General features: G+C 30.6%; 2 long non-coding RNA genes across 4 annotated transcripts; one reads left to right on the top strand and one right to left on the bottom strand.

Moving 5' to 3' along the window:
• Positions 1–8,310: 8,310 nt before the first annotated feature.
• LOC129910531 (uncharacterized) lies at positions 8,311–9,591 on the bottom strand. 2 transcript variants are annotated; one of them, XR_008771520.1, is made up of 4 exons: positions 9,498–9,591; positions 9,086–9,297; positions 8,731–9,029; positions 8,311–8,670 (listed from the first exon to the last, which is right to left on the bottom strand). It is a non-coding gene; the product is annotated as an uncharacterized LOC129910531 (long non-coding RNA). The 2 variants fall into 2 exon arrangements; XR_008771519.1 differs by having other exon boundaries at positions 9,427–9,571.
• A 3,607-nt stretch (positions 9,592–13,198) lies between these two features.
• Positions 13,199–14,793, top strand: LOC129911714 (uncharacterized). 2 transcript variants are annotated; one of them, XR_008771689.1, is made up of 4 exons: positions 13,199–13,677; positions 13,807–14,018; positions 14,075–14,373; positions 14,434–14,793. It is a non-coding gene; the product is annotated as an uncharacterized LOC129911714 (long non-coding RNA). The 2 variants fall into 2 exon arrangements; XR_008771690.1 differs by having other exon boundaries at positions 13,201–13,606; positions 14,434–14,792.
• The last annotated feature ends 1,613 nt before the right edge of the window (positions 14,794–16,406 follow it).

Below are 16,406 nucleotides of genomic sequence, written 5' to 3'. Positions count from 1 at the left end.
AACTGTAAAAGGAAATAATAATGCCGCAACTTATTCTTGTTTAAAATATTCGACATTATTATTTCCTATTTAAAAAAAAAAAAAAAAAAAAAATGAGGGAACAATTTATTTCTGGCCTTTGTTAAGGTAAGTATAAGGGCTTTTGTTGTTATATTTTGTCTGCATTACAATCAACCTGCCAAAGACAGCAGTTTTGGAAGTTAAACAATATTTTTACCTATTGATATAATTTGATTGTTGTTGAAATATTGGTTCAAAGGGAGAAATGATGCAGATATGTAAGTAGAGAATGTCAGAGGATTTTTACAGAAAATTACAATAATGGAATCGGAATTAATTCAATAAAAGATATATAATTTCTGTGCTTTGCATTGCAAACTTTAACCTGGATATTTCTTTGTATGCTTGTATATTTTGTAATGTTTGTCTAAGAACTAAACATGTTTATCATTAATTAAGTATCAAAAAACTGTGAAAATAAATTGAAAAAAAGATACGTATACACCACAGTGAACAACCAAAACAGTTCGAATTTCGTTTGCCCTCGTTTTAGAATTTGCATTTTTTTTATAAAATAGCGGTATATTTTCTAAAAAAAAAAACGTAAGAATGCTTATTTTGATAGTTTTTCTTAATTGATTTCAAATATAAGAAAACATTTTTTTGAATGAAATTTTTAAATTGTAATTGAATTTTCTGTAAAGTGATCCGTTGTTGAGGTATTGAGAGCCAAAGTCAAGAGTATGGTTTCTGTTTTGATGACTGATGTTGCAGTCTAAAAAAAAAATTTTAAAGTCTGAAACAAAAAAAACTAAAAGCTCAGTAAATAACCTTTCTAAAAATAATAACACTGGTCGGCAACTAAAATAGAGCTAGAACCAAACTATGCTTTTCTAAAGGACTTTTTTACGCTGAGTCCGAATCCGAGGTCAAAATTTCACTGGCACGTCACATTTTTGAAATACTTGAATATAAACAGGTCAAAAACGCGTTTTTTGGGTACATTTGACGTCAAATTACACCACTGTAAAATATTTTTTTGCAAATCTTCTTATGCAATTTCAAAACGCAATATTTTATTGTCCTAAATATATTTTACATTTTTTCAAAATTAATTTTTTTCTCAAAGATATAGCAAAAAGACATTTATGATATCTCAAAACCTTAGTACATATCATAATGAATGGTTTTTTTGATCCAAATTCCAGTTTGCTGCTTCTGATTTGGATTTTAAAAAGCTAAATTTTAAGGAAAAATGTATTTTTTCGATTAAACATCAAAAAGAACTTCATTGAAAATTAGTTTTTGAGACTTAATAAAGAAAATAGAGATGAGTATAGCTCAAAAACCAGACGTGATAGAACAAAACTGTTAACAGTTTTGAATTCAGCACACAAAAATCACCTTATAAAGTTCTTGCTCCCGACTTTTTTTTTATTTTTGCCGACCAGTGTAATCACCAAAAATTTTCCCAAAATAAAAACAAAACAAAAATTGGAAAATTTTGGTTTTTGAACAGTTCCAATAATTTCGCTATTTTACCATTTGTAATAAAACATCAAATACTTAAATCCTAAAACTAAAAAGCTATCACATGCTTTTTGTTTTGTCATGATAGGATAATTTTTTACTGAGATACAGCCTATCGAAGATCACTAAAAAAAATTACGATTTTTTTTTGTTGTTCCTAGTGTATATTTGTTGATATGAAAATTCAAAATGGTATAATCGAATTTTATTGATTATATTTTACTAATTTATTGGTATTTTCATTTCATTCATTTTGAAAACTAGTCCACTAAACGCTATTAAAATAGTGGTGCTGAGTAGTTGAAATGCTCAATTCCGAAAAATTGAAGGAAGATTTTAAAGAGTTGAGGTCATAATTCTGTATTACCCTACAAAATATTAGGATGCTCAATAAAAGCATTTTGAAAAGCAGAATAGATTATGGATTAACAGAATTTTTAAACACAGAAGAATGTACATAGGTATCACATAATTATGTTCAGATATTTTGATGCAAATACTTAATATTGGCCATAAAGAATTTTGGAATAATTCTGTATTCCGACTCGACTCGTTCCCCATTTACAAAAAATGATCACATTGATATTGAAAGGTTCACTTTTCTTGTTTTAAAATCTTATGACAATGTATTTATTTTTCAGGTGAGGTTATTACACAATAGCAAGAATTATCACGACACAAACATTTTCAAAGAAGTGGTTTTAGCAATACGATTTCGATAAAATTTATTATATTACATAATACGAGTATTTCAAGTGATTTTAAACAAAACTGTGTTCTTGGTTTTTCTTTTAAAAAAATCGCAGTATAAAAATATGGCCTTGTCGTTTTTTTCTCAAAATGACGTAATTCAGGTTAATCGCATAAATACATCCTTTATGGTAGAACTAATTTTACAGACATATATTTTTATGATTTTTAGGGATAAAATTTACATACATTTTTCAGAAAAAGTTTTCGGACAAAAATTTTTCATTTTATATTTCTGATAACTTAACTTAATCTTAAATTTCCTTTGGTAAGCTAACATAAAGGTACAAGAGCAAATTTGTGCTTCCCAGCCACGTGCATTTTGTATTTTAAAATTATGAAAGATTTGACTTTCCTGAATCTAAATCTGTTTTCAGAAAAATTCTAGCACTTACCATTTTTTTAAAAATGATTTTTGAAAAATATGAGTAGTTTGTAGAAAATAACCCTTTTAGATTCGGTTGACCTAGTACAAAAATAAAACTAATATTCGTAGTCAGCTCAAATTTGGAGGACTTATTTCTCATAATATGATCTAACATATGACACCAAATTTGTATTTATAAATTAAAGTTTACAATCCGAGGTCAAAAAGAATCTAGCACGTCAGGATTTTGAGGAATACACGTTAGAGAATGACAAAATCAAGTTTTTAGTTAGAAAATCATATATCTCAAAAACAATAGCTGATCGAAATTTTTTGAATTCGGATTCTAAATTAGAATAGTAAAATCTATTAGAGGAGTATACTTTTGTTCTTTTGAGAAAGAAATATGAATTTTAAATGATCAGTTTCTTTATGGTAAGATATGCCAAAACTACTTAACTTACTTAAATTTAAATATCTCGGATAAGAAAAGAGATATTGAGAAATGATTGAAACTGAATTTGAAAGAAAAAACTTAGTTTTTTTATAAACCGTGACAAGTTTAGTTGAAAAAGTTTACATTACGCCAAAATATTGCTTCGAAAACAGCAAAAAAATGTGTTCTCGAGATTTTCTAACAGGAATATGTAAAAAAACGTGACGTGCTAGACTAATTTTGACTTCGAATTCGTAATCAGCACACAAGGAGGATTTCCTTGCAGGCCAGTGCTATTTTATAAAAATTTGGGAATACAAAAATTAATAGCTATATCGACAATTTTTCGTTTTTTTTTTTTTCGTTTTGTTAACTTTTTTTTGGGTCAAAAAAAACTTTAGGTACCAAAGAAAACAAAACAAAACTTTTACCAACTTCGATTGTGTTCATGAACGATGAACCTTCTTAAATCAAATCTCCAATGAAAACAAAATCGGACACTTCATCCCACAAAATGTTTAAAAAAGCTATCATCTTTAAAGCCCTTTCCATGGATAAAAATACAAAAACAAAAAAAACAAAAAATTCATTACATTATAAAAGTTTTTCGTTGGCTGCTTAGCGGGCTGCGGGCTGGATGTTTCTGCAGCAATCAATCGGATTTCCTTTTTCGCAAAGGCTACTCTCTCACTATATTATATTCTTACCTTTTGCACAAACCAAAGACGCGCAACGTAAACCTTCCTTTCAACTTGCTGCCCCAACAGACGAAATGCTCTCGTCATCATGGGAATAAAATGTAATCTTCATCCATCTGATCTGAAAGTTTTTGATTCGTGTTTTACTTTTTTGTCTGATGGTGGTGGTTCTTACTTTTTTTCTTTTTCTTGAGTCGTAGAGGGAGTAGAACAAAACAAATAGAAAGTAGAAAGTGTTAGAGTCAAGAAAATAAAAAAAAAACAAAAAAAATACAAGAAAGAAAGAAAAAGTACCAAGAAAATCTAAGGTGATTCGCTTTGGTTCAGGTAATCTTAAATAAAGACAAAGACGTGCATCAAGATTTGGGTATGGGGGGACTTGTTCCTTAAAACCTCTTTTTATAGTTTTAATAAATCAAATGGTTTTGTTTATGATTTGTACGTTCAACCTTCAAAATCTTTTGTCTTAAAAGTCTAAACAAACCATGACCCTTGAATTTTTTTTTCAAATTTATTTAGAACATCCTTGAAGGTACACTTGGAATTTAAAAATTAAATTTTAGCTACGGCCCTGTGTGGGACGGCATTAGTGCTACCTTTTCCCACCTGATATGAATTGTAATTAGCTAATGCAGTCATTTCTTAGATCTTAGTGCGAGTTCCTTTTTCTTATTTCTTTTTTTTTTTTGTTTTTAAGTAAGAGAATGGTGTCTTTAACTCGTTCAGTCCTTGGGCTTTGCTTGTACATATTTGTACAAAAACACACTTTCATTACTTTAAGGTGTTAAACAATTTAATGGATCTTTAAATTAATTAATGTTGAAAGCTGAAGTTAATTTGAAAAATTTTTGACCAGAACATCTTAGCTGAAAACATATTTAGTTTAAATGTTCACATAAAATGTTGAAGATATTAAATTTAGGGAACATTTTAAATGTCATTGCTTCGATATTATAATTAGGGTGTTGAAATGAGGGTTTAAGTGTATTTATTTATGTTTTTTTTTGTGTGTTTTCTTTTCTCAGAAAAAAAAAAACTTGATTCCATTGATACCAATCAATCATCATTATTTTTTTTTTTTTTTTCATTTTTTCTAAGTGATATTAATTTGATGTTTTTGATAAAACTAAGCTGACAACTTTAATCTTGAGAAATTTACTTGAATCTTTTTATTTCTAGTAAATTGAGCATGGGTTTGATTGTTCAGTTGATGATGTGATGAAGAAGATTTAACTTGTCAATATGCCCACATCGGATGAACGAAAAATATAAAGAATATGAAGGAAACATTTTCATAGATTGAAAAAAAAAATATGAGAGAATAGGTTATTTTCACATTTTTAAGAAAAATAAAAACAATTTAGTATTGTTGAAATTCTTTTTTCTTAACCAAATTCTTCAAAAATGTTGGTTTAAATTTTCAATAAGAATATCTATAAATACTTTTCATTATGTGTATCTATGTAGTTGTACATTTTAATATTTTGAATTCGAATCCAAAATCAAAATAAAATGCACGACTGGGTCGCACGAACTTGCTCTTAGAGTTAAAGTTGCTTAAATTTTTAAGACTTTTTATAAGAAATTTGGAAAAAAAATAAAATTCGTTTAAAAAAAAAAAATAAAATAAAATCTAAAATTAAATTGCCCTCCAAAACAAGTATGCAGTTTTGATTAATATATTAAGATGCATTTTTAGAAAAAAAATTTCAAAATCGTTAGAGCCGTTTTTTAAAAAACTAATTTTTTATAAATAATTTTTTGGAAAAAAAAGTTTTAAAATAAAATTGGTATGCCATTCTGTAGAAATCACTAATCAACATCTAAAAACAAAATTTCAAAAAAATTCAATGTCCCGTTTTCGAAAATTTGATTTAAAAAAAAAAAAAATTTGTATTCTTGGTTTATATTTAAATTATATAAATGCTTCTTCACAAAAAGTTTCGTTGAAATCGAATAAGCAGTTTCGGAGATAATCATATTTGAAAAAAAAAAACGGTTCTATGGCAGGTACCGTTAATAATGATTTTCAAAAAAAAAAATTTTCATTGCACCGAAAAAAAAAACCAATATCAATTTAACATTTTAAAAATATCAAATTAACATTTATCAAATATCAGCCAAAAATGCTCTATAAAATGTGTTTTATGATATTTAAAATGTTAAAACAACATTTTTATTATCAGGATTATATTTAAATGTCACATTTTGGAAATTTTTTTTGATATTTTAATATCATTTTTCCATATCAATTTCTCATTCCAAATTATTGAAAAATATTACCTAAATAAAAAATTCTTAATGTACAGTAAAACCCGGATAAGTGCCTCTCGCTTAAGTGCCTAACCCGCATAAGTACCTTTGTTTTCTTAGAACCAACATTTTAAGCATTTTTTCACATAAAATTGATCTTTTAAGTACCTTTCGCTTAACTACCTTCCCCGCTTAATTGCCTGGCTTTTCAAATTTTATAATTGAATTTACTTGCAAAAAATTCTTTTAAGTACACATTTGAAACAAATTTGAACTGTAAGAAAAACTTCGTTTTCTAAACCGCTTTAAAATTCTAAAATTCTACCATAGGTAGAAATTGGGAACCCGTCAAAAGTGTGAAAACAAAAAGTGTTCACGACTTTTAGTATTAGGTAGGAAAGTATGAACAGATAAAAGTATTCAAGGAAAAAAGTATGCGCGACAAAAGTTCGAAAAATGGAAAACTATTATTTTGACTGGGTTTTGATCTGGCAATAGTTACAAAGAGAAATGAGAATTTGCGAACACAAATGTGGCGATGGACAATTCTGATTGGTCAAAAAAGAATAAATAGACGAATTTATTGTTAGATAGGGCTGGGGTCTCAGAAAAAAAGAGAGTATATAGATATTCATAAGGATAGGAGTAGGAGGTCTAAATTTAATTTTCAGTCTCGCAGCTGCGATGAGCGAGGCAAGGTTAAGAGTGCGCTCGATTATTTTTTTTTAATTAGGGAGAGTGGAGTATTTGTATGGAAGGTGGACGTCCCGCGGCCAATATATTGTTATTTATTAAGTTAGTTAAGTTAAAATGCAATTTTATATTTATGTATTTTGTATATGTAGGTATGTAGGTACGTTGAATCACAAGGTATGTAATGTATGTTCTAAAAAGATAGTGCATGTAGGTCGGGTTGGGACAAGAAAAAATTCGTAGAGGAGAGGGAGAGTTCTATTCCCTTATACTTTTCAAAAACATGGCTTAGCTTGGAAAAAAACATTATTAAAAATCAACGGTTATACTCACAACGACGTGCTATCACTTCTTGTAAAGCCAATAAATTTTTAATTCATTTTGTTATTAAATAAAACTGTTTTCAGGAATGATTTTTGAAAAAAAAAAAAAATAGTTTTCCAAGTTATAACATAAAAAAAGAACAAAGTTCTATGTAAGTTCTAATTTTGTTTTCAAAATAGAAAACCGAATCCAAAAATGTTTTGTCTTATTCGAAAAAGATAAAAACAAAACTAGTTTTTTTGTAAGAAAATCTTTTATTTTTGGTGTATCTATCTGCATGGTTGATACCAATTAGCGATTTAAGAAAATACTTAATTTGGTATAGGGTGTTTTCATAAACGTCTGCCTAACTTGGCCTGCGTTAGTCGTGTTCATAAAGTAAGATCTGCTATCGAACTAACTTAGTCCAACTGCAGTACTGCTGTTCATGAACGTCATTTATGTCGTCAACGTCCGTCGGGCATATTGCGCAGCCAAAATTGTATGGCTGCAGATCTCCCCAAGAAGTTTATTTTGCTCTTGATTCCATGTTTTTATTGTTAAAAAATGTAAATATCTATTGTAAAAAAAAATTGAAAGGCAAACATATACCTATTAGAGTGGTGCAAAAAATGTTACTTTTTTCATTTTTCGAAGAATTTAAATTTTAATGAAACAGAAAATTTCTAAATTCTGTTTTTTGATACAATGAGTTTAAATTAATTTTTTTTGTATTAGGGTGGCTCTAAAAAATGTTATCTTCTACAGTTGCTCGTGGAATACGAAAAAATTCAACGTGGATATTATTTTGACCAAATTATCGAAGAAAAAAAATTTCCTGGCGAAAAGTTATTCACATTCTGCAATCTCCTTGTATTTTCAACATTTTTCAGGTAATTTGTCAGGCATTCGACGGCTCTTCACTCACTTAAATTTTGGTGCCGAACAAGAAACCAGTTAAGCGGAAAATCTAAATTCCCTTCGGGTGAAACTCAATTTTAAATTCCGGGCGAACAAAAATATTCCGGGCGGAAAACATTTCACGTGAAACTCACAATAGGGCAAAGTATATTTTACATTTACTCTTGGAATTCAACCAAAACCGATTTAATTATTAAATTAAAATATTGCTATAGCAAACAAACAAACTTTCTGTGCACTAAAACTAATTTTTTTTTTTTTCAAACTCAAAACAAAATTTTTTTGAACACCCAAATTAAAATTATTTTTTTCCATTCAATAATTTGTTTCAAACCATTGTTTTTTTTATTCCGCTAATAAAAGTAGAAGAAAATATGTATTTTTAATTAAAGGAGTGAATATTGACAAATAACCAAACTGCGGGTTGAATTAGAATTTCCAATTAAATTTTGCGAGCAATGTCAATGTGTAAATCAAGCCAATAAACGCAAAAACCTGAACAATAACCTTTTTATTCAATATAATGCATTTTTTAAGAGATCGCCACAAAATCCTCATGTTGTATAATAGGTTTTAATACAAATTTAAATTTATTTAAACTTCGCTTAGTTTTTGAGTTACTAAAAAAGGCTATTAAAAAGTTGGATGTTTATATATAGTACGTGTCATTTTGTGTTGCAGCTCTTTTGTAAAATGGAAATCTAAAATCGCCGGAATTCCTTCGATTATAAAACGATTAATTTAATTTAATTTTATCTAATTTAACATTCAATTCTCACCTAGCATAGAAACTAAATCCAGTTTACTAAAAATTATTTCGTTCCCACGGAGCGAGAACTAACTCTAACTCTCTAAGTGGAATTAGTTCCCTGCTACGCCAAAGGGATTAATAACTCCAACCCTTGAATCATTTCCAGTTCCAAACTTTAATTTTTTTTGTCGATTCAATAATTTTTTTTATTTTTAAAACAGAAACCAGACTTTATATTGGAGAGGATTAGGTTCATATTCCTTACCAACTAATAGCCTGTTGCTTTGAACTCCTGTGTTGAGCTTGGAACCTTTTGGGACTTTATGGCTAAAAGCGCAATTCGCCGTCAGAAGCTTGCAGAAAATATTTTTTCAAATACCTACCGTGAACTGGTATTCTTTGCAGGTTATTGTTAATGTACTCATGAAGTTAAATTTTTCCTTTCCTCTTTCAATACGTTTGGACCTCTCTATAGTCTCAATGGCGAGTCGTTTTTTTTTCGTTTTGATTTCACGGTGCTCTTATTGCAATCATTCTTGCGTTGTCAATTTTCAATTATTATCCTTTCCAATTTGATTTTAGGCATGTACTTGAACTAGAATATAATATTTTTAATTAATATACATATTAAAACAATATTTTAATATTTCCAAATCCAACGATATATTTTTCAAGAAAATCGGTTGAAAATTGGCTAAGAAATGAATTTTTAACGACTTCCCACAGGCAGAAACACGAAAATTTCATATTTAACGTTTTTTTGCTTCTCATACACATTTTAAAAATTTTCCATACCATAACACCATATTCATAAATTTTGGCTCAAATTGAAAAACAAAAAAACATTGCAAAAATTGACAGCATACAGAAAAAAATATTCTAAAATAAATAGTACAGGAAAGATAGACTTTTTGGTGGAACGAAATACAGGACGGCTGAATTTTTCAAATCTGAAAGAGGGGTATTAGAAAAGCTTAAGTCCTGGTTTTCGGGACGCCACCCCCCTGGCGAAATCCGCCATTTTGGAAAACGCGAATCGCTCTATATCTCCAAAACTATGGGTCCTACAGAAATGGTTATCAGACCAAAGTTATTGGAAATTTAATTATCTTTTTGTTTGTAATACATTATTTTTCTGACCGGGCAACAGTTTTGAGGTTATGTTGTTTTAATTTATTTTTTTTTTTTTCGGTTTTTTAAGATTTTATCATTCCCGGTATTAGTTACAAAATTTTTAAGTAGTAAAAGTTGTAGACCACCAAATTTCCAATAATTTGGTATATTTTTGAAAGTCATGCGATGTATGAGTCGAAAGTTATTGATCTGAAAACTATAATCTAAGTGCAGGAAAGTTAGTAAAAAAACAGGCATTTTGTGGAACGAAATACAGGACGGCTGATTTTTTCAAGTCTGAAAGAAGGGTATTAGAAAAGCTTAAGTCCTGGTTTTCGGGACGCGAACCACCTGACGAAATCCGCCATTTTGAAAAACGTGATTTGGTCTATATTTACTACACTATTGGCTTGACCGAATAAGTTACTTAACAAAAGTTGTAGGTAATATAAATATCTTTCCTTGTGCCTTCATTTTTTTCAGTGAGGATAACACATTTATGTTGTGACGTTGTTATATTTTTAATTTTTTTCTTTTTTTTTTTTTAATTTTTCTCAGTCTCTATGATAGAAACAAAATTTTTGAGCATCATAAAAGTTGGATATTTGACTTAAAACAAAATATGTGTACCACAATATTGTAAGTTTTACCACCTTACCCACCTTAATAAATCCCTCTCATATCATATTTTTCTTGTTTTTACATTACGTAGGTACACGATTTAGCTTTTTTTCATACCTTATGCAAAAGCATATTAGTAGGTATATTTTTTGAAAATATTGAGAGAGATTGCTCTTAAAGTTCCCTATTTTTGGTTTTAAAAGTCATATAATCTTCAAAAGTATACCTAATTAATGGAAATTTGATGTTCTACAACTTTAATGGTGCTTATGTTTCTATCATAGAGACTGAGAAAAATTTAAAAAAAAACGAAAAAATAAAAAATATAACAACATAACCTCAAAAGTGTTGTCCTTTTTGAAAAACAGTGCATGCTCAAGAAAAGATATTTGTATCACCTTCAACTTTTGTTAAGTAACTTATTCGGTCAAGCCAATAGTGTAGTAAATATAGACCAAATCACGTTTTTCAAAATGGCGGATTTCGTCAGGTGGTTCGCGTCCCGAAAACCAGGACTTAAGCTTTTCTAATACCCTTCTTTCAGACTTGAAAAAATCAGCCGTCCTGTATTTCGTTCCACAAAATGCCTGTTTTTTTACTAACTTTCCTGCACTTAGATTATAGTTTTCAGATCAATAACTTTCGACTCATACATCGCATGACTTTCAAAAATATACCAAATTATTGGAAATTTGGTGGTCTACAACTTTTACTATTTAAAAATTTTGCAACTAATACCGGGAATGATAAAATCTTAAAAAACCGAAAAAAAAAAAATAAATTAAAACAACATAACCTCAAAACTATTGCTCGGTCAGAAAAATAATGTATTACAAAGAAAAAGATATTTAAATTTCCAATAACTTTGGTCTGTTCTATAGAACCCATAGTTTTGGCGATATAGAGCGATTCGCGTTTTCCAAAATGGCGGGTTTCGCCAGGGGGGTGGCGTCCCGAAAACCAGGACTTAAGCTTTTCTAATACCCCTCTTTCAGATTTGAAAAATTCAGCCGTCCTGTATTTCGTTCCACAAAATGCCTGTTTTTTTACTAACTTTCCTGTACTAAAAGTCAAATTAAAAAAAAATATTCTTTTCAGCCTGAGATTTGAACAAGTAGTCTTCAGCTATGCAGATTTGGAGAAAAATGGGATCGCAGTTATCTAAATCTCACCATTTAATTTTACCAATACTCATTAATACCAAATATACTAATCTCCGGACATTTCCTACCCGTCTGTTACTTTCTAACATACTCATAACAGATATAATCAACGTAATTTCATTTCCCTAAACAGATGAGATTTATCTAACTGCCCAACAGACCCCTATCAGGTGGAGCGTCAATTCTGACTCTGATTCGTCCGGGCTCGAAAAAAAATCTGTGAATTGTAAAATGTGTGAAGTGTAAAATTGGGTACAATTTGAAAATTTTTGTTTTGGAGAGGGGGAGGGAGCTTTTAAAAGAAAGCTCTTTCAAGTTCTAAAAGTTCGGTTGACTGTTAAATAACAGATTGACAGAATTGACAGCATTGACAGCCAGACCATACATTGGGAGCTTTCGAGGGAGCTTCGAAGGGAGAGCTTTTCAATTTAGTTTTGGAAACAAATGTGGATGGTAGGGTGCGTTCTAAAAGTTCGGTTGACTGTTAAATAACACATTGACAGAATTTAGACGGAATTGACAGGCAGACCATAGATTGGTAAATTTTTGACAATTAAATGTCACATTTGACAAATTCAAGACAAATTTAACAGACCAGCTTCACAAATCGGAAAATATACCTTTAATGACCTCAGAACACAGTGAATGACACCGCGGCAAAACCGTGGAACACGGCGTAAGACCGCGGAATTAACCGTGGACCACCGCGAATGATCGCGGAAAAAACCGTGGAACACCGTGACTGACCGCGGAAAAACCGCGGAACATCGCGAAAAAACGCGGTAAAAACCGCGAAAAAACCGCGGGTTCGCGGTTTTTTTTTCCGGTCGATTAAGATGTTCCGCGGTTTTTTTCGCGGTTTTTTCTCTGGTCATTCCCGGTGGTCCGCGTTTTTTTTCGCGGTTTTTACCTGGGTCATTCACGGTGTTCCACAGTTTTTGCCGTGGTCATTCGCGGTGGTCCACGGTTTTTCCCGCGATCGTTCGCGATGTTCTGTGGTTTTTTCGCGGTCAGTCACGGTGTTCCACGGTTTTTTCCGCGATCGTTCGCGGTGTTCTGTGGTTTTTTCGCGGTCAGTCACGGTGTTCCACGGTTTTTTCCGCGATCATTCGCGGTGGTCCACGGTTAATTCCGCGGTCTTACGCCGTGTTCCACGGTTTTGCCGCGGTGTCATTCACTGTGTTCTGAGGTCATTAAAGGTATATTTTCCGATTTGTGAAGCTGGTCTGTTAAATTTGTCTTGAATTTGTCAAATGTGACATTTAATTGTCAAAAATTTACCAATCTATGGTCTGCCTGTCAATTCCGTCTAAATTCTGTCAATGTGTTATTTAACAGTCAACCGAACTTTTAGAACGCACCCTACCATCCACATTTGTTTCCAAAACTAAATTGAAAAGCTCTCCCTTCGAAGCTCCCTCGAAAGCTCCCAATCTATGGTCTGGCTGTCAATGCTGTCAATTCTGTCAATCTGTTATTTAACAGTCAACCGAACTTTTAGAACTTGAAAGAGCTTTCTTTTAAAAGCTCCCTCCCCCTCTCCAAAACAAAAATTTTCAAATTGTACCCAATTTTACACTTCACACATTTTACAATTCACAGATTTTTTTTCGAGCCCGGACGAATCAGAGTCAGAATTGACGCTCCACCTGATAGGGGTCTGTTGGGCAGTTAGATAAATCTCATCTGTTTAGGGAAATGAAATTACGTTGATTATATCTGTTATGAGTATGTTAGAAAGTAACAGACGGGTAGGAAATGTCCGGAGATTAGTATATTTGGTATTAATGAGTATTGGTAAAATTAAATGGTGAGATTTAGATAACTGCGATCCCATTTTTCTCCAAATCTGCATAGCTGAAGACTACTTGTTCAAATCTCAGGCTGAAAAGAATATTTTTTTTTAATTTGACTTTATTTTAGAATATTTTTTTCTGTATGCTGTCAATTTTTGCAATGTTTTTTTGTTTTTCAATTTGAGCCAAAATTTATGAATATGGTGTTATGGTATGGAAAATTTTTAAAATGTGTATGAGAAGCAAAAAAACGTTAAATATGAAATTTTCGTGTTTCTGCCTGTGGGAAGTCGTTAAAAATTCATTTCTTAGCCAATTTTCAACCGATTTTCTTGAAAAATATATCGTTGGATTTGGAAATATTAAAATATTGTTTTAATATGTATATTAATTAAAAATATTATATTCTAGTTCAAGTACATGCCTAAAATCAAATTGGAAAGGATAATAATTGAAAATTGACAACGCAAGAATGATTGCAATAAGAGCACCGTGAAATCAAAACGAAAAAAAAACGACTCGCCATTGAGACTATAGAGAGGTCCAAACGTATTGAAAGAGGAAAGGAAAAATTTAACTTCATGAGTACATTAACAATAACCTGCAAAGAATACCAGTTCACGGTAGGTATTTGAAAAAATATTTTCTGCAAGCTTCTGACGGCGAATTGCGCTTTTAGCCATAAAGTCCCAAAAGGTTCCAAGCTCAACACAGGAGTTCAAAGCAACAGGCTATTAGTTGGTAAGGAATATGAACCTAATCCTCTCCAATATAAAGTCTGGTTTCTGTTTTAAAAATAAAAAAAATTATTGAATCGACAAAAAAAATTAAAGTTTGGAACTGGAAATGATTCAAGGGTTGGAGTTATTAATCCCTTTGGCGTAGCAGGGAACTAATTCCACTTAGAGAGTTAGAGTTAGTTCTCGCTCCGTGGGAACGAAATAATTTTTAGTAAACTGGATTTAGTTTCTATGCTAGGTGAGAATTGAATGTTAAATTAGATAAAATTAAATTAAATTAATCGTTTTATAATCGAAGGAATTCCGGCGATTTTAGATTTCCATTTTACAAAAGAGCTGCAACACAAAATGACACGTACTATATATAAACATCCAACTTTTTAATAGCCTTTTTTAGTAACTCAAAAACTAAGCGAAGTTTAAATAAATTTAAATTTGTATTAAAACCTATTATACAACATGAGGATTTTGTGGCGATCTCTTAAAAAATGCATTATATTGAATAAAAAGGTTATTGTTCAGGTTTTTGCGTTTATTGGCTTGATTTACACATTGACATTGCTCGCAAAATTTAATTGGAAATTCTAATTCAACCCGCAGTTTGGTTATTTGTCAATATTCACTCCTTTAATTAAAAATACATATTTTCTTCTACTTTTATTAGCGGAATAAAAAAAACAATGGTTTGAAACAAATTATTGAATGGAAAAAAATAATTTTAATTTGGGTGTTCAAAAAAATTTTGTTGAGTTTGAAAAAAAAAAAATTAGTTTTAGTGCACAGAAAGTTTGTTTGTTTGCTATAGCAATATTTTAATTTAATAATTAAATCGGTTTTGGTTGAATTCCAAGAGTAAATGTAAAATATACTTTGCCCTATTGTGAGTTTCACGTGAAATGTTTTCCGCCCGGAATATTTTTGTTCGCCCGGAATTTAAAATTGAGTTTCACCCGAAGGGAATTTAGATTTTCCGCTTAACTGGTTTCTTGTTCGGCACCAAAATTTAAGTGAGTGAAGAGCCGTCGAATGCCTGACAAATTACCTGAAAAATGTTGAAAATACAAGGAGATTGCAGAATGTGAATAACTTTTCGCCAGGAAATCCCAATGCAAAATTTTTTTTCTTCGATAATTTGGTCAAAATAATATCCACGTTGAATTTTTTCGTATTCCACGAGCAACTGTAGAAGATAACATTTTTTAGAGCCACCCTAATACAAAAAAAATTAATTTAAACTCATTGTATCAAAAAACAGAATTTAGAAATTTTCTGTTTCATTAAAATTTAAATTCTTCGAAAAATGAAAAAAGTAACATTTTTTGCACCACTCTAATAGGTATATGTTTGCCTTTCAATTTTTTTTTACAATAGATATTTACATTTTTTAACAATAAAAACATGGAATCAAGAGCAAAATAAACTTCTTGGGGAGATCTGCAGCCATACAATTTTGGCTGCGCAATATGCCCGACGGACGTTGACGACATAAATGACGTTCATGAACAGCAGTACTGCAGTTGGACTAAGTTAGTTCGATAGCAGATCTTACTTTATGAACACGACTAACGCAGGCCAAGTTAGGCAGACGTTTATGAAAACACCCTATACCAAATTAAGTATTTTCTTAAATCGCTAATTGGTATCAACCATGCAGATAGATACACCAAAAATAAAAGATTTTCTTACAAAAAAACTAGTTTTGTTTTTATCTTTTTCGAATAAGACAAAACATTTTTGGATTCGGTTTTCTATTTTGAAAACAAAATTAGAACTTACATAGAACTTTGTTCTTTTTTTATGTTATAACTTGGAAAAATATTTTTTTTTTTTTCAAAAATCATTCCTGAAAACAGTTTTATTTAATAACAAAATGAATTAAAAATTTATTGGCTTTACAAGAAGTGATAGCACGTCGTTGTGAGTATAACCGTTGATTTTTAATAATGTTTTTTTCCAAGCTAAGCCATGTTTTTGAAAAGTATAAGGGAATAGAACTCTCCCTCTCCTCTACGAATTTTTTCTTGTCCCAACCCGACCTACATGCACTATCTTTTTAGAACATACATTACATACCTTGTGATTCAACGTACCTACATACCTACATATACAAAATACATAAATATAAAATTGCATTTTAACTTAACTAACTTAATAAATAACAATATATTGGCCGCGGGACGTCCACCTTCCATACAAATACTCCACTCTCCCTAATTAAAAAAAAATAATCGAGCGCACTCTTAACCTTGCCTCGCTCATCGCAGCTGCGAG

Source organism: Episyrphus balteatus, chromosome 2 (assembly GCF_945859705.1).
Source record: "Episyrphus balteatus chromosome 2, idEpiBalt1.1, whole genome shotgun sequence".
In the NCBI taxonomy this organism is placed as follows: domain Eukaryota; kingdom Metazoa; phylum Arthropoda; class Insecta; order Diptera; family Syrphidae; genus Episyrphus; species Episyrphus balteatus.
Note: the sequence above shows the minus strand (reverse complement) of the source record. Positions and strands in the feature narration are given on the sequence as shown.